The sequence below is a fragment of the Solanum pennellii genome, chromosome 5 (assembly GCF_001406875.1).
Source record: "Solanum pennellii chromosome 5, SPENNV200".
Classification (NCBI taxonomy): Eukaryota; Viridiplantae; Streptophyta; class Magnoliopsida; order Solanales; family Solanaceae; genus Solanum; species Solanum pennellii.
Genome location: NC_028641.1, coordinates 45,357,462 through 45,382,120, shown reverse-complemented (window position 1 = coordinate 45,382,120; position 24,659 = coordinate 45,357,462). Strand labels below are relative to the sequence as shown.

Here is a 24,659-nt window from a genome sequence, read left to right as displayed (position 1 = left end):
TTAACTTTATTTGCCTATAGGCATAAGCTATAACCTTTCCATTTTACATCAATAAGCAACCCAAACAAACTCTAGATGCATCAGAATACACCACAAATCCTTGAGTACCTTCTAGTAAGGCAAAAACTAAGTGAAGAAGTCAACCTCTTTTTCAATTACTGAATGCTTTTCTCACTAGATTTAGACCATTGAAATATATCTTTCTTGTGAGTCAACTTGGTCAAAGGAGATGAAATGGATGAGAACCCCTCCATGAACCTTTTGTAATAACAAGCCAAATCTAAGAAACTCCAAATATACTTTGGAGATGTGGGTCTAGGACAATTTTGCATTTACTCTATTTTCTAAGTATCAACTTGTAAAAACCCGAAATAAAATATGCTAAGTAATGTACTAAGGACCCTAAAACCAGCCAGCATAGCACCCTAGGTGTACTCGCATGGACCACACACCACCGGATGCATTAAACCCTTGAGGGTGAGGACTCCCAGCAACATGTGGGGAAAAAGGTCCCACGACTCAATACGTGTGGAACCAGGTCCCCAGACCTATACACTCCTCTAGCCAACCAACTTGGTGAGTTGGTTGAGCAAGGTGGGCTCAGGTTAGACAAGGTTAGGACCCTGAATTTGAGTTTACACCCAAGTGTATCCAAACCGGACTTGAAAGGGACAACCTTACGTTTGGAGGGTCTAGGGGTAAAATGGTCTTTCCTACGCCAAGGGTAACGTCGTAATTTCTCATAAAGAATTAATTAATTTATTAATTAATTTAATTAAGTGGTCGGTTTGGGTCGGGTCGACCCGAGATAACCCATTTTCGCGATAAGGTTCCACCCGGTTTCGAGCCTTGGTGGGAGCATCGATTAAATGGATTAATTGGTGATTTAAAATCTGATTTTTTGTAAGCGCATAATGGTAACATATGATTCAATTAAATCAGATTTTACCATTTAACAAAACCTTATTTGACTAAGTCCTAAACTAAACTCCTAATCCTAGAAAAATTATCATCTCTCACGATCATCTCCAACACGTCTCTCCACTTGTCTTTTTCACATTTTCTCTCTGTGCCTAAAAACTACAAGAACAGAAATTTTATTAAAGTTATTCAAACTTGAAGAACTCACATGAAAATATAAGAAAACAAGCTAAGTGAAGACGTTAGGCAAGAAGGGGAGATTTCCTTCGACTTTGGTGTTGAGGCTTTCGGTGTTATACATGAGTTTGGAGGAGTTCTTTGGGCAGTAAGTTCAAGGTTTGAATGTCATAAAATATATGGGTTATCTTAATCTTGGTCCTTTTCCCAAGAGACCCCTAAGATTCAGATAATTCTAATCCGAAAACTTAGATTGTTTCCCCGTTGCATGTCCCTGTCACAAGCTCCCATTGATTCGTAGGTTGGGTATGTTTTCTGGTAGACATTAGGCTTGTAATGTGTTTTGGTGATGAATATGTTCATGAATGTGTGTTTGGAACCGTATGAATGAAAACCTATGTTTTTCAAAAATATGTGTATGTGTGTGCAAAGTTAGCCGTGACGATTACCTTCGATTTGAGGTATGTTATGGTAGTATTTTTACGTGCACAAACTTATGTAAATTGTGATGTTCACATGAAGTGTAATGTGTCTAATTTGAGTGAGAAACTCTTGGCTAAATTATTCCATAAAAATGCACATAAGACGTTCTAAATGAACCATCAGTTACCATAAGAACTAACGTGTTACGTTGATAGAAAAGATGCTGAAAAACTACAAAATTTTCAGCTACATATTGATGAGTTTTTGTCAAGTTAAAGTGGTTTAAAATGGTATGAATAATTAATTAAATAAGTGAGGTCATTGAGGATTGAACCTGTGAGCTCACTTTGTTAAAAGTCATAGAATAATGTAAGTTAAAAACAATGTGGTAAGGGGGATTCGAACCGTGACCTTGACAGGAAAATGAAACTATGAAAATAAAAAATGAGAGGAGTGGGATTCGAACCCAAAACCTCTCGGTAAGACTTAAGGAATTAAAAGAAAATAAAGGCAGAGGTTTGTGGGGATCGAACCCACGACCTCTAAGATGATTAAGGGAATGAAAGATAAAAATAAAGGGAGAAAGTGGGTATTCGATCCCATACCCTCACGGTCAACTCGGAAAAGTCAAGGAAAAAGAAGATAAAAGAAATGAGGTTGTGGGGGATAGATCCCACAACCTTTTGTTCCAAGATGAACGAAAAGGAAAAAGAAATAAAAAAAATAAGGGAAAGTAAATGTTGGCGTTGGGGCTCGATCTCGAGTCCCCAAGCCGAAGTGAGGTTAAGTCAAAAATAATTTAAAAGACAAGTGTTAACCAAGGTATTCGAAACTGGGTTCCGTTGACCAATCTTCGTATTAATACATAATTAATACGTGAATAAATGTTCAATGTGATGCTGCCCACATAGATAGAAATAGAGATCTTGGCATACATGCAAGATGCATAAGTCTTGTACCACATAATCTTATATGAATCACTTAAACGAACTATGAATGAAGCCTCATGACTTGTATGTATAGACCCATTAATCTAGCATACGTTTAAAAGTAAGTGAACCTAATATGTATGCAATGAAATAATGAAATCCTAGGAGGGTTAAATAAGAGTGTGAAACACGCTAAATGGCCAAGTGCATTGGCATATGATGAAATGAACATTCACGTAATAAGGGGTGAGTAATTATGAAGAGCAAATGTGCTAAAGGTGATGAATGTGGTGACAACATGATAAGAGGCTAATGTCAAAGATTAGAGCAATCTCAAATGATCCTAAGGAAATGTTACCAAAATATACTCACCTATGAAAGTGTAAAGTTAATGAAGGGACCAGTCTCTATGAACACTCTAATGAAAGTATTGAGATTATAATACACTTAGTACTAATGATGAGATGAAAAATCATCTATTGAGCTATGATGTTCTCATACTAGAAGCCAGCTTTCATGATGTATGAGTTGAATGTAATGGAACTTTATGCTGAGCACCGATAGACTAGCTATGAGCGGTGATGCCTTCTTTCGGGAAGGGCGGAGGTTCACGTAACTCTCATGAGATGTGACTGTCCGGCATGCCGGGTATGGGTCTCCTGATATCTCCTAGTCTTTCAACCTATACTGACAATATAGGATTTGGCGGGGTTCAATTCCCATGTACGCTAGCATGTTTTTGGTCACTTTGGCCGGTGATTCCACCTCTTTTCCATGTAGGGGAGACACTGGATTTCATGATGCTCACATGAACTATATCGGTTAAAGTTAAAGTTTACCATGAATGCATGAAGCCAGCCTCAAAAGATGCACGTAATGAAATGAATGTTATCAAAGGTGTTATGATAGGATAATCAAGCGGTGATCTAGACTTAAGTAATGAGACTAGGTCATTCTTTATCATTGCACAGTGCACCTGATGAATGTCTTAAACTACATCCTATGTATAGCTGGTGTTTACACTAGCTTATGAATGTATAAAGTGAAGTACGTATTAATGAATGAAGCAGACTATGTGTTTTCTAAAGAAGGCTCCCTAGTTGAGGTCCCATATGTTGAGCCCTCATTTTGGGAACTCCTAATGTCAAGTCCATGATTCCAAGGTCTCATGGCATATCAAAGAATGATGTGAACTATGTGATATGATATGTGAATTATGTTATGTGCTGTTTGCAAAATGATAAGTATGATGATGCATGTTACTCTCATGGCATGACTCTCCTAATACGAAATTGGCAAGTCCACTAACTTGAATTTTCATGATTCATATTAATAGGGAAGAGATATTCTTAATCATGCATGTCCTTGGTGTGTGCTTGAATATACCCTTACTTAGTACAAGTGGGTACTAATCTCATACAACTCTACATTTTTAAGTGCAGGCACAGGTGGATGTTAGAGCTTACAGGTCGACGTTGCATCTATCCGGACGTGGAGCTTACTTCCAGACTTGATAGGCCCTCATGCTTTAGAGGATGTCTACCATTATTATCAATATTAGATGTAGGCTTTAGATAGTTGAGCATGTTCCGCTAGTGTTTCATTTCATAGTTTGTATTGGTGCCGTTTTGGCAAGAATATGTTTAATGCAAGTATGGAACTATTTATTTCATTTGATGTTCTTAATATTAGTTGGTTGATTGTGAATGTTTATGAGTTTTAGTAGAATGTCTTATATGAATGTTAAGTAACAAAAAGTTCAATTTTCCGCTAAAGTTAACCTAGATGAAGTAACGATGACGTATGTAGGCTTGTCAGCGACCTCTGACAGGTTAACGACGCCAGTCTCATCTGGGGTCTAGACTTCGGTCGTGACAAAGTTGGTATCAAATCAGTAGGTTAAATTCCGAGGATAATAAGTTCACATCACCCACATCGAGTAGTTTCTAAGTCATGGTAGTGAAGTGCACCACTATCATGAATTAGAGACTACATGATGCGTAGGAAAATTCCCTTCTTCTGATCTTATCGTGCCTTTTCCTAATGTCTGGTTTCTTGATGTTATGAGCGTGTCTAACATCAATCCTTGTTCTTTTAAGAGAATTAATACTAGGAGAAACATTGGTCAGAAGAGACGAGGAGCAGTTGCTAGAGGCAATCAGGTTCCACCCCAGGCTCCAGCTGAAGGAGTGGCTATGCCGATTAACTCAACTGGGTTGACTGATGCAGAGGTGCGGGCATCTCTAGCCCAGATGGCATAGTCCATCACTATGCAGGCCCAGGCCATGACTGCCCAGGTCAACAGGCATAAAGTTGAGAGGGAAAACCCATTGGTACGTAGCATGGCTGACATGCTACGAGACTTAATGAGGATGAATCCTCCTTTTTTCATCGGGTCTAAGACTTCAAAGGATCCCCATGAGTTCATGGATGAGGTACACAAGATTTTAATGGCCATGGGGGCCACAGATACTGAGAAGGTTGAGTTGGCTTCCTATAAGCTCAAGGATTTTGCACAGACTTGGTGCAAGATGTGGCAGGATAGCTGAGCTTTGGGCGGAGTTCCGGTCACTTGGGAGCTGTTTAACACAGCCTTCCTTGAGAGATTCTTCCCCAAGAAGATGACTGAGGCCAAGGTTGAGGAGTGTATCAACCTTAAGTAGGGATCAATGATAATCAGGGAGTATTCCCTGAAGTTTGTTAAACTATCCCTTTATTCTACTTCCCTTGTATCTAACAGCAGGGATGAGATGAGTAGGTTCCTCACATTAATCACCAGAGATCTGGAGGAGGAGTGTCAGGCTGCGATGCTCCACGATAACATGGACCTCTCCAGGTAGATGGTGCATGTCCAGTATGTGGAGGACAGCTGGAAGAAGATGGGAGTCTGTGATGCTAGGAGGCCTAAGCCTCATGATCAGGCAGGTCCTAGCAATGTGGGCAATAGGAACATTTTTGGCATCTGTGAGCAGCCCCGATTTAAAAAGGGGCAACAAAGTTCAGGGAACTCTAACTTTTAGAGGGGTACAATACCAAGAGGAGGCAGACCCGAGCCCAAGAAGGGCAATGGAGGTGAGATGCAGCATCCCAAAAAGGACTGTGCTAAGTGTGGCCGTTCTCACAGTGGAGACTGCAGACAGGGCACTAATGCCTGCTTTGGTTGTTGTAAGAGCGGGAACATGGTTAAGGACTTCCCACAGAAAAGAGGCCAGGCTGGAGGTAATGCTCAGCCTAGGCCTAATCCAAAGGGTGCAGCAGCAGCCGACCCTCCTAAGTGGAACAGGTTCTATGCCCTTAAAGGAAGGGAGGAGCAGGAGAAGTCCGCTGATGTGGTCACAGGTATGGTGCAAGTATTCTCAACTTCTTTTTATTCTTGATCCAGGGTCTACGCACTACACCATTTTCGGGCTACAGCAACACCACGTAAGTGTAGCTTAAACTAGCAAGAAGTGTGGCCTTTGACAAAAGGCTACACTTTTGGACATTCAGCAACACTTTTTAGGGGCTGCCCAAAAGAAGCGTAACCTTTGACATTAGGCAACACTTTTTAAATGTTGCCATCTTTGGCTACACTTATAAAGCGTAGCCAAATAGGTATAAGGGCACGCTTTGAAGACGTGCATTAGCAACACCTATTTTTTGTTAGACTACACTTAAAAGCGTTGCCTTTTCAGATTTATTGGTCACACTTAAAAAGTGTTGCCTTTTATTGGTCATCTATTGCAACACTTTCAAAGTGTAACTTTTTATCTACCTAGAGCAACACTTACAAAGTGTAACTTCAACATTTATAAGCCTACATGTAGCACAAATATATATAATATATTTACATACATACAAGTGACCTAAAACACAAAATGAACTAATTAATCATTAAATTGAAGCTATATATTTCAAATAAACTTCGAGAAATATTTCATGTACAACCAAAAGATAGTATGTGTTGTGTACATACCCATACTTATACATCAATATTCTAAATGTGTACACAATAAATCAAATATGTATTTAAACTTTTACAATAGTTCAAAAACTCTTCATCATCCACTTCAAATTTGATCACCTCCATTTCCCTACACAAATAAGATATTGGCAGTTATATAGAAGAGGTAAGAAGTTCAGATTGCAACAATATAGAGAGGCAAGAAATCCAGCAGTTACAGAAAATTAGATTGCATCTTTTGATGTTCAAAGTAGATGCCTACTTGTCTTTTGATGTTCAAAGTAGATGATCTTCCCTTAGGTGTCTAGAATTCCAAATGAGTTCAACAACAATGAATAATTGCATTAGGGTTCAAACTTCATAAGAAACAATATAAAATATTTGGTGTTATACAATAACCATGATGCACGCAAACTAACACGAACACTAAAGAAAAAAGGAATTAATGAGGAGACACAAACAATTAGATTCTCCTAATAATTATTTGTTTATTTGTTTGTAGTTATGGAAGCATGCCTTCTACTAGGATGTCAAAAGTTATGGTTATAACATGGATATTCTATATAATAAGAAAGAAAATAGACTTTACTGACAGAAATATTTATATATAGAAGCAGCAGTTACAGAAAACATTAACAACAAATCTGCAGATTGCAGATTCCATACCATGCCAATGTTCTATACAAATGCCAAAAAAACAGTGAAACAAAAGAAGCAAGACCTTAGCTCAATTTAAACCAAATACATTAACAACAACTAAAGAGAGACAAGTCCAGATTGTAGATTACAGCAGCAGCAAAAATTAAAGAAAATTAGATTAGTTTCCTTGTGTAGTTAATATGTTCCACACGATCAAACAAGGAAACTAAATCTGACATAGCAAAACTACACTTCAACCATACCAAACAAGCAAGATGAATAGTGGTCAAGAGAAACAAAACCTTAGCTCAATTCAAACCAAAGCCACTAACAATAAATTACCAATGATGAAATAGCAAAAACAATATATAAGTCAATAAGCAAGATCAAAGATCTGTTATACATACCCTGTGCAAATACGTTTCTGAGTTCTTAGGAAAATCAGAATTGATAACAACGTTAACTGCTTGAATATCAATTCCTCTAGTAAACAAATCTGTTCCATCAAGAAAGAACACAAAATTAAGAAATTTAACAATTAATCAATTTGAAATTTCAGCTGTAACGGAAAGCGTGACGGACCGTCGTAGCCATGACGGTCCGTCCTGCATGTTCGTCATGAAGATCAGAGAAGTAGCAGAAGAAACTTGCAAGTATGGGACGACGGAGTCCACGACGGCCCGTCATGACCACGACGGATGACCACGACGGCCCGTCATGACCACGACGGCCCGTCATGACCACGGCCCGTCATGACCACGACGGCCTCTCATGACTACGACGGCCCGTCGCGAGGTCCACGGCGGCCCGTCGCGAGGTCCACGACGGCTCGTCGTGACCACGACGTCCCGTCGCGAGGTCCGTCGACCCAGTCGCGTTTTGACAGATTTCCAGCAAATAGAGTTACTATCTATACTTATGGCCAAAACGAGTGATGAAATTTGTAAATTTGTAAGTCTAAATTTGTACTTACTGGATGAAATCAGTTCTCCAGCTTCCGTCCTTCAGCTCTTCGAGTGAGGTCTGGGGATACAACAAATACACAATGTAATCACACATGTGAAGGATAGAGTTAATATGCACCGGAAACTATGAGGAAAACAACATTACCTTTCTTCAGGAAGTGAACTGGAACGGGACGAGCAGGGAAACGATCTTCACCAAGAAACTTGAACACTAACAACGGATGAGAATTCCGGGCAGAATCACGAACTCAAACAAAGATTGGGAAAACTGATACGCGAAACGAATTAGAAAATGTGATACTCTTATCGCCACTTGACTCTCCCTGCCTTGAATGTGTTTCTATATATATATTTTAACTATTTTCTTTAGCTGCTCTAAATGTTTTTTTCTCAAATAAATCACAACTTTTGTCCATCCCTAACAATGAAAAAAGAGGTTTATATATGGAGGCTAAAATACGAGCTACACTCCCAAAAATGAACTTATGAAGCTAAAATACAAGTCACACTCCCAAAAATCGTATAAAAACACAAGAATATCAAAACAATAAAGCTAAAATTTAGACTTTCAGAATGAAATTTCTTACCTGATAAAACCTACTCCAACAAAATCTGTTTGAAATTGTGTTCTTCAGTGAGAAACTTGAGAGAAAAGTGTGACAGAGAGACTAATTAGCTTCAATTCATCATCTTGCCAACAACCCAAAAATATTCATTATTTTTAAACACAAAACAAAAAAGCAAACACTTCAGCTAACAAGAAGACTGCTTTAGAACTAACACTTGGCGAAATACGTATAGGAAAAGAGAATCGTACTTGCTCTTCAAAAAATTGTTATTTGGAGAAGACTTGAGATATGAGTTCTTTGATGACTGCAACTCTTCAACTCAACTCTTCAGCGTGTATCAGAAAGGAGAATCGGTTCTTCAGCTATCTTCACCTCTCTTTAGCTTGGTTCATCATCTCTTTGGTTCATCGAAACTCAGGATGGAAATGTGAAGGAGAAAAGCTGAACGAAGAAAGTTCAGTGAAAGAGTAAAGTGAAGTGAAAAAGTTAATGTTTGGTTATTTATTAATGTTTATTTTTTTTGGCCAATAAAAATGGGAGGGAGTGTTAAAAATATTGGAGGGAATATAATATTTGAGTGAAAAATTTTAAGGCAACACTTATAAAGTGTTGTTTTTATATTATAAAAATAGGACATTTTAAAAGTGTGGTCATATATGTAAATAGGTTTTGCCAATTATATCATATTTTAACAACACTTATAAAGTGTATCTTATATTATTAAAGAGTACACTTTTGAAGTGTTGCCAAAATTATTGTAGCTAAAAGTTAAAAATTTTGGCTACGCTTTAAAAGCGTTCCCAAAACTACTTTAGGCAACACTTTACAAGTGTAGTCCAGAATAAGTGTGGTCGTAGGCCTAAAATGGTGTAGTGACGCTTTCCTTTGTAACTCCTTTACTTGCTCTCACTTTTAAGATATTGCCTGAAATTCTGCATGATCCTATAGTGGTTAGTACAACTTTAGAAGAAAAAGTAACAACTGATAGAGTATATAAGGATTGCCCATTAGAGCTATATGCTAAGACTATGTGTGCAGACTTGATTGAGTTACCCATGCATGATTTTGATATTATTCTTGGCATGGACTAGCTTCATAGTTGTTATTCTTGTATGGATTGTCATAGTAGGGTTGTGAGATTTCGTTTCCCTAATGAAGAAGAGCTCGTTTTTGGAGGGGTACAACTCGAGTCATCCTAATCCCTTGATTTCGAATCTTAAGTCCAATAAAATGATGTCCAAGTGGTTATTAAAGGCATCTTGTGAGTGTTAATTATTTAGATCATGACATTCCTTCCATAGACTCAATGCCTGTAGTTAATGAGTTCCAAGATGCATTTACTGATGATTTGCCTGGATTTCCTCCCCCTAGAGAGATTGACTTTGGTATCAATATAGAGCCCGATACTAAACCAATTTCAATTCCTTCTTATAGAACGGCTCCATCTGAACTCAAAGAGTTGAAGCTGCAGTTAAAAGGTCTCACTAATAAGGGTTTCATTCAGCCGAGCATATCCCCTTGGGGCGCTCCGCTGTTGTTTGTGAAAAATAAAGATGGTACCCTTAGGATTTGTATCGATTATCGGCATCTCAACAAAGCCACTATCAAGAATAAGTATCCACTTCCCATAATAGATGACTTGTTTGAGCAACTCCAAGGGTCTAGTTTCTTCTCGAAGATTGATCTTCGTTCAAGATACCATCAGCTCAGGTTTAGGGATGGAGATATCCCAAAAACAACCTTTAATACGCGTTATGGTCACTTGAATTCCTAGTTATGTCATTTGGTCTCACGAATACAGCTGTTGTATTTATGGATCTCATGAACAGGGTCTTCCGTGAATACCTTGACTCTTTCGTCATAGTATTCATTGATGACATTCTCAACTACTCTAAGACCAAGGAAGAGCATGAACAACACTTGAGACTAACCTTACAGGTACTTAGACAACATCAGTTTTATGCCAAATTCACCAAGTATGAATTCTGGCTAAGATTAGTGACCTTCTTGGGTCATGTTTTGTCCGATCAAGGTGTAGAGGTGGACCCCAAGAAGAGTGAGGTTGTTAAGAACTGGCCAAAACCTCTTACTCCCACAGATATCCGTTGCTTCTTGGGATTGGCTGGTTACTACCACAGGTTAGTGGAGGATTTTTCTTCCATTACTGCCCCACTGACAGCTTTTACTAAGAAGAAGGCCAAGTTTGAATGTACGGAGACTTGTGAGAAGATTTTCCATGAACTCAAGGACAGACTCACTTCAGCCCCGATGCTTACTTTTTCTAAGTGTGGCGAGAATTACATTGTTTATTATGATGTATATAGGTTTTGTTTGGGTTGTGTTCTTATGCAGGGTGGTAAGGTGATAGCTTATGCGTCCAGACAACTCAAGGTTCAAGAGAATAATTATCGCACTCATGACGTAGAGTTGGAAGTTGTAGTGTTTGCACTGAAACTGTGGTGGCACTACTTGTATGGGGTGCATGTGGAAGTGTTCACAGACCACAAGAGTATCCAGTACGCGTTCAAACAGAGAGAGTTGAATCTACGGCAGCAAAGCTGGTTGGATCTGTTGAAGGAGTATAACATGAATGTCCACTACCATCCAGGTAAGGCTAATGTTGTAGCTGATGCTTTAAGCAGGATGAGCATAGGAAGTACAGACCACGTTGAGGATGAGAAGAAAGAGTTGGTGAAAGATGTACACAAACTATCCAGACTGGGTGTACGGTTAGTTGACTCTACTAGTGGGGGTATTTCAGTTCGTCCTAGTTCTAAATCGTCCTTGGTAGTTGAAGTCAAGAAGGGTCAGGATCTTCATTCTGTTTTGATTGAGTTAAAGGATCCAGTGCTGATAAAGATGAATGAGTCCTTTTCCTTTGGAGGTGACGGCAAACGTAGGTACCAGGACAGGCTGTGTGTACCAGATTTAGATGATTTGCTGACCAGGATCGTTGCAGAGATCCATGGTTCCAGATATTCCATACATCCAGGTTCCACCAAGATGTATCATGATCTTAAGAACATCTATTGGTGGGAGGCATGAAGAAGGACATGGAAGAATATGTGGTCAAGTGTCCTAATTATCAGCAGGTTAAGGCAGAACATCTTAAGCTTGGCAGTCTTACTCAGATTATTGAGGTTCCGACTTGAAAGTGGGAGGACATTAATATGGACTTCGTGGTTGGTCTTCCGAAGACTAGGATACAACATGACTCCATATGGGTTATCGTGGACAGGATGACTATGTCTTCCCACTTTATCCATGTGAACTCTACTTACAGAGCCGAGGATTATGTGAGACTATACATTGATGAGATTGTGAGATCGTATGGGATTCCTTTGTCTACCATTGCACATTGAGGAGCTTAGTTCACTTCACATTTCTAGAAATCCTTCCAGAAGAGCTTAGGCACGAAGGTGAAGCTTAGTAGTGCCTTTAATTCTCAAACTGATGGGCAGGCAGAGAGCACCATTAAGACATTTGAGGACATGTTGAGGGCGTGTGTGATTCACTTCATGGGTCGTTGGGACGACCATCTGCCTTTGATAGAGTTCTCGTATAATAACAACTATGAATCCAGCATTGGTATGGCACCGTTTGAGGCACTGTATGGTAGGAGATGTAGGTCTCCTGTTGGGTGGTTCGAGGTTTGAGAGTCAACCTTCTTGGGTCCAGAGATCATTCATGAGGCCTTAAAGAAGGTCAGGGTGATTAGGTATAGGTTTGATACTGATTACCGTCGGTAGAAGTCTTATGCAGACAATACAAAACGGCCCTTAGAATTTGATGTTGGTGACCAGGTTTATTTGAAGATATCACCTATGAAGAGGGTGATGAGGTTTGGCAGGAAGGGGAAGTTGAGTCCGAGGTATGTTGGGTCATATGATTTCCTACAGCGTGTGGGTGAGGTGGCCTATGAGTTGGCATTGCCTGCAAAGCTAGCTTCTTGTTATCCCGTCTTTCATGTGTCTATGTTAAAGAAGTGCCTAGGTGATCCTGCATTGATCTTACCTGTTAAAGGTTTGGGGGTCGATGAAGACTTGTCCTATGAGGAGGTACCTATTAAGATTTTAGACAGACAGATCAAGCTGCTAAGGAACAAGGAGATTACCACAGTGAAGGTATTCTGGAGGAATCATCTTGTTTAGGGTGCTACATGGGAGGTCAAGGCCGATATGACATCCCGCTACCCTCATATTTTCAGCCCTTGAGTTTTGACTTCCTACTCTTAAGTCTAAGTTTCCTTATCTCTCCATTCTTTGTTTCAATTGCTTGTTTGTAAATAGTATTTATGTTATGTTCTGACTGGCATTACGCTAGATAGTTAGTAGTGTCATTCAGGGAGGAATTCTCCTAAGGGGGGGATAATATAACAACCCGAAATCTAATATGCTAAGTAACGTACTAAGGACCTAGAACCTGCCACCATAGAACCCTAGGGGTACCCGCATGGACCACACCCCACCGGATGGACTCAACCCATGAGGGTGAGGATTCTCAGCAACGTGTGGCGGACAAGGTCCCACGGCTCAATACGTGTTGAACCGGGTCCCCGGGCCTATGCACTTTCCTAGCCAACCAACTTAGTGAGATGGTTGATCTAGGTGGGACCAGTTTAGACAAGGTTAGGTCCCCGAATTTGAGTTTACACCCGAGTGTGTCCACACCGGACTTGAAAGGGGCATCCTTACGTTTGGAGGGTCTAGGGGTAAATGGTCTTTTCCAGGCCAAGGGTAATATCGTAATGACCATAAGGAATTAATTAATTTAATTAAGTGGTCGGTTCAGGTCGGGTCGACTCAAGATAACCCATTTTTGCAATAAGGCTCCACCCAGGTTTGAGACTTGGTGGGAGCATCGATTAAATGGATTAATTGGTGATTTAAAATCTGATTTTTTGTAAGGGCATAATGGTCCGTTCACGTGTGATTAAATTAAATTAGACTTTTACGATTTAACAAAACCTTGTTTGACTAAGTCCTAAACTAAACTCCTAATCCTAGGAAAACTCTCATCTCTCACGATCATCTCCCTCACGTCTCTCCGCTTTTCTTTTTCACGTTTCTCTCTTTGTCTAAACAACCACAAGAACAAAAACTTTATTAAACGTTTTCACACTTAAAGAACTCACATGATAATATAAGAAAACAAGCTAAGTGAAGATGTAGGGCAAAAAGGAGAGATTTCCATAGAGTTTGGTGTTGAGACTTTCGTTTTGGATGTGATTTTGGAGGAGTTCTTTGGGAAGCAAGTTCAAGGTTTGAACAACATAAAAGGTATGGGTTTTCTTACTCTTGGTCCCTTTCCCAAGAGACTACTATGATTCAGTCAATTCTAATCCGAAAACATGGATTGTTTCCCCGTTACATGTCGCTTCCACTAGCTCCCATTAATTCATAGGTTGGGTATATTTGTTGGTAGATATTAGGCATGTAATGTGTTCTCGTGATGAATATGTTCATGAATATGTCTTCGAACCGTATGAATGACAACCTATGTTTTCCGAAAATATGTGTATATGTGTGAAAGTTAGCCGTGACTATTACCTTCGGTTTAAGGTTCAAAAATGATATGTTATGGTTGTATTTTTATGTGCACAAACTTATGTAAATCGTGATGTTCAATTGAAGTGTAATGTGGCTAATTTGAGTGAGAAACTCTTGGCTAAATTAATCCATGAAAATGCACCTAAGATGTTCTAAATGAACCATCAATTATCCTAAGAACTAATGTGTAACGTTGATGGAAAAGATACTGAAAAACTACAAATTTTGCAGCTACATATTGATAGTTTTGGGCAAGTTAAAGTGGTTTAAAATGGTTTGAATAATTAATTAAATAAGTGAGGTCATTGAGGATTGAACCCGTGAGCTCACTTTGTTAAAAGTCATAGAATAATGTAAGTTAAAAACAATGTGGTAAGAGGGATTCGAACCGTGACCTTGACTGGAAAATGAAACTATGAAAATAAAAAATGAGAGGAGTGGGATTCGAACCCACAACCTCTCGGTAAGACTTAAGAAATTAAAAGAAAATAAAGACAGAGGTTTGTGGGGATCGAACCCACGACCCCTAATATAATTAAGGGAATGAAAGAGAAAAATAAAGGGAGAAAGTGGGTATTCGATCCCATACCCTCACGGTCAACTCGGAAAAGTCAAGGAAAAAGAAAATAAAAGAAATGAGGTTGTGGGGGATTGATCCCACAACCTCTTGTTCCCAGATGAACAAAAAGGAAAAAGAAATAAAAAAATAAGGGAAAGTAAATGTTGGCGTTGGGGATCGATCTCGGGTCCCCAAGTCGAAGCGAGGTTAAGTCAAAAATAATTTAAAAGACAAGTGTTAACCAAGGGATTCGAAACCGGGTTCCCTTGACCAAACTCCGTATTGATACATAAGTCATATGTGAATAAATGTTCAAAGTAATGCTACTCACATAGATCGAAATCGAGATCTTGGCATACATACAAGATGCATAAGTCTTGTACCACATAATCTTAGGAAGATATGAATCACTTAAACGAACTGTGAATGAAGCCTTATGGATTGTATGTATAGACCCATAAGTCTAGCATACGTTTAAAAGTAAGTGAACCAAAGATGTATGCCATGAAATGATGAAATCCTAAGAGGGTTAAGTATGAGTGTGAAACACACTAAATGACCAAGTGCATTGGCATATGATGAAATGAACATTCACTTAATAAGGGGTGAGTAATTATGAAAAGAAAATGTGCTAAAGGTAATTAATGGTGACAACATGATAAGAGGCTAATGTAAAAGATGATAGCAATCTCAAATAAGCCTAAGTAAATGTTACCAAAACGTACTCACCTATGAGAGTGTAAAGTTAATGAAGGGACCAGTCTCTATGAACACTCTAATGAAAGTATTAAGATTAATATACACTTAATACTAATTATGAGATGATAAATCATCTATTGAGCTATAATGTACTCATACTAGAAGCCAGCTTCCATGACGTATGAGTTGAATGTAATGGAATTTTATACTGAGCACCGATAGAGTAGCTATGAGTGGTGATGGCTTCTTTCGGGAATGGTGGAGGTTCACATAAATCTCATAAGATGAGACTGTCTGGCATACAGGGTATGGGTCTCCTTATATCTCCTAGTCTTCGAACCTATACTGCCAATATAGGGATCTGGTAGGGTTCAATTTCCATGTATGCTAGCATGTTTTAGGTCACTTTGGCCGGTGATTCCACCTCTTTTCGGTGTGGGGGAGACACAGGATTTCATGATGCTCACATGATCTATGTCGGTTAATGATACAGTTCCCCATGAATGAATGAAGCAAGCCTCAAATTATGCACATAATGAAATGAATGATACCAAAGGTGTTAAGATAAGATAATCAAGCGGTGAACTAGACTTAAGTAATGACACTAGGTCATTCTTTATCATTGCACAGCGAACCCGATGAAAGTCTTAAACTACATCATTGGTATAGCTGGTGTTTACACTAGCTTATGAGTGTATGAAGTGAAGTACGTATGAATGAATGAAGAAGACTATGTGTTTGCTAAAGAATGCTCCCTAGTTGAGGTCCCATATGTTGAGCCGTCATTTTGGAAAGTCTTAATGTCAAGTCCATGATTCCAAGGTCTCATGGAATATGAAATAATGATATAGACTATGTGATATGATATGTGCAATATGTTATGTGTTGTTTTCAAAATGATAAGTGTGATGATGCATGTTACTCTCATGGCATGACTTTCCTAATCTAAAATTGGCTAGTCCACTAACTTCACATTCCATGATTCATATCGATAGGAAAGAGATCTTCTTAATCATGCATGTCTTTGGTGTGTGATTACATATACCCATACTTAGTACAAGTGTCTAGTAATCCAATTCAACTCTACACTTTTAGGTGCAGGCACATGTGGACGTTAGAGCTAACACGTCGATTTTAAAGCTATCCGGACGTTGAGCTTACATCCGTACTTGGTAGGCTCTCATGCTTTTGAGGATGTCTACCCTTATTATATAGCTTAGATGTAGGCTTTATCTAGTGGAGCATGTTCCACTAGTCTTTCATTTCCCATTTCATTTCAGACTTTGTGTTGGTGCCGTTTTGGCAAGAATATGTTTAATGCAAGTGTGGAACTATTTCTTAAATTTGATGATCTTAATTTAGATGGTTGATTACGAACGTTTAGTAGTTTCAGGAGAATGTCTTATATGAATGTTAAGCAACAAAAATCTCACATTTTCTGCTAAAATTAACCTAGATGAAGTAACGATGACGTATGTAGGCTTGTCTGCGACCTTTGAGAGGTCAACGATGTCGGTCTCGTCTGGGGTCTAGACTCCGGTCGTGGCACATATTCAATTCCCTCTCCAGACACAATGTGGCCTAAGAATGCCATACACTCAATCCAAAACTCAGAATAGAAAAATTGGCATACAATTCCCTATCATTTAGAGTTTGGAGAACTATTATGAGATGGCTAGCATGATCTCATTCATCCCGCAAATAAATTAGAATGTCATCAATGGAGACGATAACAAACATACCTAGATAAGGTTTGAATACTCTATTCATAAGATCCGTGAATGTCGTAGACGCATTAGTCAAATCCAACGACATGAATGTCGTAGACGCATTAGTCAAATCCAACGACATGACCAGAAACTCATAATGGCCATAACGAGTTTTAAAAGTATTCTTTGGATCATCACACTCCCTTATCTTTATCCGATGGTAGCCAGATCTGAGGTTTATTTTTGAGGTGGCACCCTGAAGCTGATAAAAAAGATCATCAATTCTCGAAATAGAATACTTATTCTTGATGGTAACCTTGTTCAAATGGCGGTATTCTATGTACATCCTAAGGAAACAATCGTTCTTCCTAAAAACAAGACTGGAATGCCCCACAGTGAGATAATTGGTTGAATGAAACCTTTAACATGAAGATATTTCAACTTCTTTTTAAGCTCTTTCAACTCTGGTGGTGCCATTATATATGGAGTTAGACTGATAGGACGAGTATCTACAAGAATGTCTATGAAAAAATCTATTTCTCTCTAAGGAGGGACTCTAGGTAGATCATCTAGAAATACTTGTGGAAACTCTTTTACTGTTCGAACTGAATGAATAAGAGGTATCTCAACACAAGAGTCATTAACTCGGACTAAGTGACAGGCACATCCCTTGGAAATTAACTTTCTTGCCTTAAGGATAGAAATAAATTGACCCTTATGCACTGTTGAACTACTTTTCCACTCTATGACTGGCTCATTTGGAAACTAAAACTTGACAATTCAGGTCCTAGAGGCATAACAGGCATCAACTCAGTCCATTACAAGAATGACATCAAAATCTACCATGTATAACTCAACTGAATCAGCAACGGTGTCCTTGTGATTGATGGAAATGACAAAATCATGATATACTTGTAGCTAGAATAGACTCCCAAACAGGTTTAGAAACACAAAAGGGTTCATAGAGTTTCTCACGAAGAACATCAAACTTATTTGAAACATAAAGACTCACAAAAGATAAATTTTCTCCTGGGTCTAGAAAAGTATAAATATCAAGATGAAAGAAATTAATGATGCCAGTGACAACATCTGGAGAATCATATTTCTCTTGACGACTAGTGATCGCATAAAGGCGGTTTGCTCCTCCGCCAATACCGGAAGTAGCAGTCTAGGTACCGCCTTGTCTTGTGGAGCCACTAATAAGAATTGGGCTATATTGCCCTGATTCACATTACCTTGTTGATTCTTATGGAACTCTTTCATGAAGTGACCCTATTGACTACACTTTAAACAACCTCTAGAGCCATTGCAACATTTACCTAGGTGGGGTTTACCACACTTAGCACATGAAGGAGCCCAGTCACACTACCCTGAGATTCTGCATGTCTAGCATGAAGAGCTGTGAATTCTCGCTAATGTGCTCACCTTTGTATCTGGGTGCAAGTGCAGTAGAAGATGATGGAGCATGTCCCTTTTACTTTTGCTTAAAGGATGAACGGTTTACATTACTTCTTTGCTACCCGGATTCACTCCCTGCCTTAGGCTTCTTGTTTATAAAATCCTCCATATCCCTCAAGATTTTCTTCCTCAATCTTCTACACATATACCACTAACCTTGCTATATACATGTCACCTATTATCATGGGTTTCTTACTTTCCTTATTCCTAGACGAGGCAACCAAGAACTAATAAACTCATCCATCTCCTCATGTCGGCAACCATCTCTTTCTTTTCTTACCTCACATGGAAAGAAACTCCCCATGAAATCACTCTAAAAAAATTCCAACTAACAATTGGTAATGTGCAATCATGAAGTAGAAAGAGACTTTCTAGAGATAAACTCTATTGCACGAAATGAGTGTGAAAGAAGTGAGACAATATCCTATTTGTTACTGCCTTTTAATTATAGATGTGGCGCGCTTCACAACGATAACTTGGACTCCATAGAAACGGCTTCATAGACTCCATAGAACTCTTGAACTTTGTCCTCTAATACCAAATTTGTCACACCCCGAGCCTACACCTTGGACGGGACTAATACTCGAGAATCGTTGTTGGCCCCAAGTAAACCATTAGCCTAACTAACTTACTCAATGGAAGACTCTAAGCATTGCTAAAATTATCAAATGCAATTTACTCAACTATTTAATAAAATAACTAATAACTTTTAAAGGTTAACATTCAACTAGGCCAAAATGACAAGTCAAGTCTTAACATATGAAACGATAATGTAAAAGAAACTGAACTACTAACTGTCCATGAAGCCTAAAAACAAAGGAGGGATGTCGGTACAAGACCCCCAATCATCCTAACAAATGAAATTCCAAAAGCAAATGAGAATGAGCTCTCTGAAAAAGAAAGGAGGCTCACCCACTGATTCTAAGTGCTCAACTTGATCAACGAGGTGATATATTTTGATCCTGGTTACCGATGTCTACATAATAAGACGATGTAGGCTAAATGGAATCAGTACATTGAATGTATGAGAATGTGAGTTTTAAATCTAAACATAACATAGGCTTGGAAAGAGCCTGAAAGGAGCACTTTTCTTGGCTTTATACAACTCCTGAATAACTTAACTCAATATAAAAAAATTGAACACAAGTAAAGAAACTTAGTTCGTTAAAGAAAATCCTATAACAAACTCAACTTTACTCATATAATAAAGTAATAGAATTTTTGTTGAAGTTTATCTTACCGACAATCACAACTATAAGCCGCTAAGTGGTGATAAAATGTCTTGCCAATACTTCTAGAATTGTTTTATACTTTGTCATCATATACGACGGCTTAACTTAGTGGATTCACTAGTATATGCTAGAAAGCACTTAGGTGTCATCTAAACAATATCATCCTTTACTTTCCATGTTTGTTTCATGGTTTAAGGAGACTTGAGTTAATATGAACTCGCATCCCCATATCAGTTCTCAAATACTACTTCCAAAAGTATACTTAGCTCACATGTTATAAAACAAAACTTTTTTTTTTGAGATTATTACTCAAACCTTAACTTAAAAGCTCTCTTAGAAATCAATGTTTTCCTTTCTTGTTCAAATATGAAAACATTTTTAACTCTTGGGAATACTTAGTTCCCTTATAAATTTTGGAGAATGAAATCAACTCTTTACTATTTTCTTAACTCGAAACATAGGTCATAAAACAAAGTTAATGACTTTTGAAAACTTTACGAACTTCTCTTGACTTGAAGCATAATTTCTAGACTTNATAAATCAATGTTTTCCTTTCTTTATTCAAATATGAAAACATTTTTAACTCTTGGGAATACTTAGTTCCCTTATAAATTTTGGAGGATGAAATCAACTCTTTACTATTTTCTTAACTCGAAACATAAGTCTTAAAATAAAGTTAATGACTTTTGAAAACTTTACGAACTTCTCTTGACTTGAAGCATAATTTCTAGACTTGACTCTCAACTTTCCTTGATTTCATTTATGGATTAAGGTTCATGATATAATGTTTATGGATGATTTCATGATATGTTTATACGTACCTTAGAGCATTGGAATCAATTAGAAAACATAGGTAGGTTTTAAACGAACTAATATTAAAATATTGGGGGGGAATATGGTGAATCGGCGTCCTTGGCGCTCTGAAAGACATGGGTGCTAGAGCCGAAAATTCAGAGAGCACTCGCTTCGGTCTATGAGAGGGGAGTCTCCCTAGAGGCAAAATATCAGAGATTTTTTCTTGGGGCTATGAGAGGGGTGCCGAAACCTATTTCCTATTTGGGAGGAATTCTGGGCAAATCATTAGGAAAGACTTCCAAAAATTCCCTCAATACGGGGACCGACTCTAAGGAAGGGACATCATATTTAACATGTTTGACCCAAACAATGTGCACATGCACCCTTTTGCAATCATCATTCTAGATTCTAGTTATGCCATAAATTGACCTCTACGAATAGAATTTCCTCCTTTCCACTCAACAATAGAGATATTTGGGAATTGAAATTTAACTACCCGAGTTCTATAATCAATGGAACCATAACATGCATGTAACCAATCCATGCCCAAAATTACGTCAAAATTAAGCATGTCTAATTCTACCTAATCAACCAAAGTGACTCTATGATATAAAAACCCTATACGGTCTTTTTTACTACAACTGAGTCAACAACCAAGGTAGGCACAACAAAAAGTTCTTCTAAGATATCGATGACTACATCAAATTTCATAGACATGAAAGGAGTAACAAAACGCAAAGTGGCACTGGGTTCTAACAATACATATACATTAATTTAAAATACTTGTAACATATTGGTAACAATATTTAGAGAGCTCTATTGATCACCTCGAGATTGGAGATCATAGAAATAATTCTTCTTCGAATCATCGAAATTCGAAACAATTGTTTGTGAATGCTTGTTCTCCCTCCCTTGGACCTTCCACATAGGGCAATTCATTTTGATATGACCACTCTTACCACAACTAAATCAAATTTCATGGCCAACTAGGTACTTGCCTTCATTCTTCTTGGCACACTTTTCACAAATAGATCTTTAAACATAAGAGACATCACTTTTTCCTCCTTGTGGCTTAGGGTTAGACAACCTACCCTTGTTGAAACTTGGAGCATTGGAGGAACCTTGGATGGAAAACCTCTTCTTAAACCATGGCTTATCTTGAATTTCAAGTTTACCATTCGAAGAACCTCCATCATTGGACCTTGCCCTCTTGGAGTACCTATTCGTTGTTCTCAGACTAGTCTCCTAAACTTATTGAGAATACACCATTGGACGTGAGACATCCATGATATTATAAGGCATAGCCGCACAACATTCTTCCTGAATTGAATCGTTGACACCTATCACAAAATGACTCATCTCATCTCTAGGATTAGACACCAAAGACGAAGCATACTTGGACAAGTTAGTGACTTTCAATGAGTATTCTTGGACACTCATACCTCCTTGATGGAGGTTGATTAACTCTTCAAATTTGGCCTCCCTCTTTTCCCTAGGTAAGAGTTAATTAAGGAATGCCTTCCTTAAAATCTCCCAACTTATGTGACCCGCTCTTATAGCCCTATTGTCCTTCTATTTAGTGCACCGTGAAAGAGCCACTTCCTTTACTTGATATGCAACTAGTTCACCCTTCTCATTATAGGTCACTCCCATAGCATACACAATCTTATAGACATCCTTTAGAAACTCTTCGGGATCCTCATTTACCTTAGACCCAAAGAACATTGCAGGGTTCATCTTTGTGAAGTCCCTCAATCTCAATGCCATGGTACTTGCACTAAGATTCACACGGGGCCCAACTTCTCGATTACCTTTTCTCTTCATGTCTTGAGATTGTGTAGTCACAGATTTATCTTGAGTTCTCAGTACTTGAGTCAAGCATAGGAAGGCCTCCCTTGTATCTCCAACCATTATAACTGGAGGATTGTCCGAAATTTGTTCACCTTGGGGATATTTCTCATTTTGATGAGCTTGATTGCCTTGGGGAAGAGCTCCCGCATAAGTAGTCTCATCTTACATCCTTCTTGTGGCTGCTCTTGTAGTAGTCATATCCTATATACATAAGAAAAGTAATATAAGAAATGGCTTTATAGTGTAAAGACTCTTGAGGCGCGACCAATGAGTACTAAAGGAAGTGAAAGTTTTCTAAGCATCTTATAGACTCTCTTTTATAAGTATCGCGCGCTTCATACTCATGAACAAGACACTACTAAACGTGGTTCATAAGAAATCAATCCTAAAAATTATCTCAAAACCTTATTCTCTAATACCAAGTTTGTCACGACCCAATGCTACACCCTAGACGTGACACGGAGTACTTGACCCCGAAGGGTTTTATACAAGACCTTAGTGTATTCATCACGACATGAGAAATAAAATAATGCGGAAATAAAAAACATTTTACAATCAGTGTCAAACTCTTTAATAATAAAAAATAGAATATCTAGATGTCGTCTCATAAACAATCTAAGCACAATATAAAATCTAAAATAGGGACCATAGCCCTTTACAATATAATTATCTCATAATATGTAGTACATATGAAGTCGGCAATTCTACTACAATAGAATGAAACATAAGTGGCATCAATGTTTGTCCTCGGATCTTGAGGACATACCAAAGTCTTGGAGAGATCTAGTCCAAGTTTCAACCTTCAAAAAGAACAATCACTTTGCGGAACCTACTCTTAGTAGTAAAAATAGAAGAAATATGGGTTAGCATAAATAATGTAATAAGTATGGAAGTCATGCATAAAAATAATTGAAACATGCAAAAAGGGACTTTCAGTTGAATTCATGCATTTCAAGTTTAAAATTTATTATGCACATTGATACAATACAAAGTAAAACTATACTATGATCAATAGAAGGTACATTAGTATTCATAAATGATATCATTCATAGACGCACGTCATATAATGTTGATAATAGTTCACATAAAATTATACTAGATGTACAACACCTCACAACCTCTTCATAAGTCCACTATTACAATGTGTAAGTGAAGTCCCATACACCCATATGCACCAAGCAAAATCATCAAGAACTCATAAGCGTAGTTCATGTACATTGCAAAATTTATGTTAAATAAAGTCATCACTAACATATTTATATGCCATGCATCCACAAGTCATAAGATTTCATTATTATAAAAAAACTCACCCAAACCTCTCTCAAGGCCTACCTGTGGAATGCCCAAGTGGAGTCCCATACCCCCCACTCATGCTACATAGTACCCCTTAAGTAGTCACAACTAATTTTCATAATTATATTTTTATTTCATTTTCATATAATAGTTCACACTCCTTAACATTTTGGGAGATTTGGAATAAACAACATAATAATATGAGCTACATGGAATCTGGTGTTTGACGCCCACACTAAAAAGAGGTGTTTCACTTTCCAAAGGTGAAACTAACTAAATTAGCATCTAGGTGGATCCCTAGCTAAAGACGTATGTAGGCACATATTTACTAAACAAAAATGATTGCTACTAGAAACTTAGACTCACTACACGTAGAAGGTTTCCATCTCATGAGATAACATATGTATATCGAAAATCGGAACTTGCTAAATGTAGAAGGAACCCATATGAGAGGAAAAAATTGCTAGATGTAAAAGCCTTCATATAATATTCATGTTCACTCGGTTCTAAGAACAATTCCCTTTAAAGTAACTTCAAGTATTTACTTTAATTCATTGTTTATAGAGAATTTACCTGGGCATTAAATCAAAACTACATTATATTAGCTCAATGATTCATTAGGTGATAATGGACCTTCAACCTTAGAATTATCAATATGTGAGGAAGACCTTCACATTACATGCATAAAATGCTCATAAGAATAGTCATATCTTCACCATAATAACACAACTGTAATTATAGGATATCATGCATGTTCATATTGTATCATACTTAATTATATCTAGGGATGTAGGGAAGAGGAACCCTGTCTCAACTCATAACATGTATGACACATAAGCACGTCCACCTTTCAAGTAAATCAACAATTCATAGGTAAGGTACAAGATAATTGAACACCTCCTTTCTTTCAAATGGATGAAACAATTCATACATAGAAACCTTCAGCAT

The 24,659-nt window shown here is 38.0% G+C and overlaps 1 long non-coding RNA gene across 2 annotated transcripts; it reads right to left on the bottom strand.

Moving 5' to 3' along the window:
* Window positions 1–6,510: 6,510 nt before the first annotated feature.
* On the bottom strand, window positions 6,511–8,717 carry LOC114077353. Of its 2 annotated transcripts, none has more exons than XR_003578654.1 (3): window positions 8,585–8,717; window positions 8,143–8,208; window positions 6,511–6,523 (listed from the first exon to the last, which is right to left on the bottom strand). It is a non-coding gene; the product is annotated as an uncharacterized LOC114077353 (long non-coding RNA). The 2 variants fall into 2 exon arrangements; XR_003578653.1 differs by lacking the exon at window positions 6,511–6,523 and adding an exon at window positions 8,008–8,055.
* Window positions 8,718–24,659: the final 15,942 nt, after the last annotated feature.